The sequence below is a fragment of the Pygoscelis adeliae genome, unplaced genomic scaffold (assembly GCF_000699105.1).
Source record: "Pygoscelis adeliae isolate BGI_AS28 unplaced genomic scaffold, ASM69910v1 Scaffold297, whole genome shotgun sequence".
Taxonomy (NCBI): domain Eukaryota; kingdom Metazoa; phylum Chordata; class Aves; order Sphenisciformes; family Spheniscidae; genus Pygoscelis; species Pygoscelis adeliae.
Window position 1 is genome coordinate 504,273 of NW_008825211.1, and position 2,173 is coordinate 506,445.

Consider the following 2,173-nt stretch of genomic DNA (forward strand, 5'->3'; position numbering starts at 1 on the left):
CCGACCGATGCCCAGCCAGTCCCCAAGCAGCGGCCCCCCCGGCCAGCTTTCCCCAGTTTATGTACTGAGCATGACGTCACATGGTGTGGAATGTCCCTTTGGCCAGTTTGGGTCAGCTGTCCTGGCTGTGCCCCCTCCCGGTTTCTTGTGCACCTCCAGCCTGCTCAGTCGGTGGAGCATGGGAAGCTGGAAAGTCCTTGATTTAGTGTAAGCACTGCTCAGCAACAACTAAAACATCGGTGTGTTATCAACATTGTTCTCACCCTAAATCCAAACCACAGCACTGTACCAGCTACTAGGAAGGGAATTAACTCTATCCCAGCCAAAACCAGGACAATACAGATGACTGCAATTGAAAACACTTTTATTTTCATTGATAATACGTGTATTCGTAATTTCTAAAGGGTATAGTTTTCTTGCATCCATCTGAGATGACAATCTCCTTACTATCCCTAAGAATTTGGTGTTTTTTCTTACAGAACAGTAGATTAAGTTGTTGAGCGAATGCTTTTAGGGGAAGGTGTGCCAATGAAATATTTCTGGATATCTTCTGCAAATGTGCTCGGCTTTTGGTTTTGAAATGACAGCGCTTTGTGGTTAAACTCCAGAAGCTGTGGCAAGTACGCTCTCGAGGCGTTCCTGCTCCTCCTGACACGTTCTGTGGATGCTGAGGTGTAGTTATTTCGGAAGGAAGAGGAGTTGTTGGTAAGGGAAATAACGCTGTTGGTGCGGGAGCTGAATCCTTTAGCGAGAAACCATTGAATAGTTTCAGCGTACGCACACTTGATGTTCTGTCTTCTTTTCCCTCTCTCCCCCATGCTGATCTGTGTGCCTTCATTTCCTCCCCCTGGATGACTTAAATGAAATCTGGTCATTCCCGCGAACCGGTCTATATATTGCTGAGGTATCATCTGGAGAACTGTGGTCTTAGCTCCATAATTTCCTAAAATATTTCTCAAACAGAAAAACAATGGGTTATCACCGAGGCTTTAAAGTCTTAGGACAGGTCGCATGCTGAGCGTATCTTTTCGTACTCAGCTAGTAAGCTAAATCAGGGTGAGTTTGGGGAGATTGGGGTGTTAACTATCCCATTTTTTTGTCTTTCTCAAGTTCTTTCAGTGTTTGTGAAAATCAGGTAGCTCCGCCTGACCTCTCCCTGCTTAAGCAGGACCACCTAAGAGTGCGCACTCACCGACTTCAAAACGGCGTGCAGCAGCGGCTACAGTCCTTTTGAAGACCTAGAGATTTCACCCATTTAGCACAAAACTAAGTTATTAACCACACTGCCCCTACTAGAGCAAAACCTTCTAAGGTTTTGCAAGCTCCAGGACTAAAACCACTTCCTGAATACCGGCTACCACAACTGCCTTCAGCTCCTGTGCCCCAGAAGGAACTCTCTGGGGCCAGGGGACGTTGACTCTCAGTACAGTCGGGCAGCACTGGTATTTTGGGGAGAGCGAGGTCCAGAATTCCTTCCTCCAAGGCAGAGGCTGAGCTAGTCAGAGCTGAGAACAGCCATGCTGACTCGCCGGAGTTTGCTACAACTCTTCCTTCAAGAGGAAGAGGAGGGAACTGATGTGCAGTGAGGTGTCCCTGGAGTCTGCCACTTGCAAATCCTGCTTCTGCCAGGCTCGTGGTGTGCAGCGTTGCCGTTATTTCAGAATTTGTGTTGGGAGGGGGGTGGAGACCTGCGGTCTGGGACTCGCTGCTCTGTGGGCTGCAGCCCTGCCTACAGGAAGAGGCAATCAGCTGCAGTGTTAGCTGGGTGCCTTGAGGGAGTCGATGGGCACCATCTGCTGAGGCTCTTCCAACCTCCCTCGGCTGCAGCGTTGCGTGTCCCGGTTTGAAGAGTTTCTGATTTAGGAAGGGGAGGTTACTTTCTCTCCATCCTTGTAAAAGAAAACACAAATTAGATGCAGAAACATTACTCCCCTTGAAGAGTTTACGTAGTCTACAACTGGTGCTCCTCTTGCAGTAGCAACAAATACTGTATGACTTGATTATTTATGTTTGTAATACCCAAAGTGCACCGTAAACTTCAGAGCAATATTTGAAGAGACAAGCTAGCTACCCAGAAGATGTTGCAGGCTAAAATTGGACATGATGTAAATGAGGCTGACAGTAGCGGCAGAGGGAATAAGGCAAGGGGGGGGGGGGGGGGGAGACGTGTGGG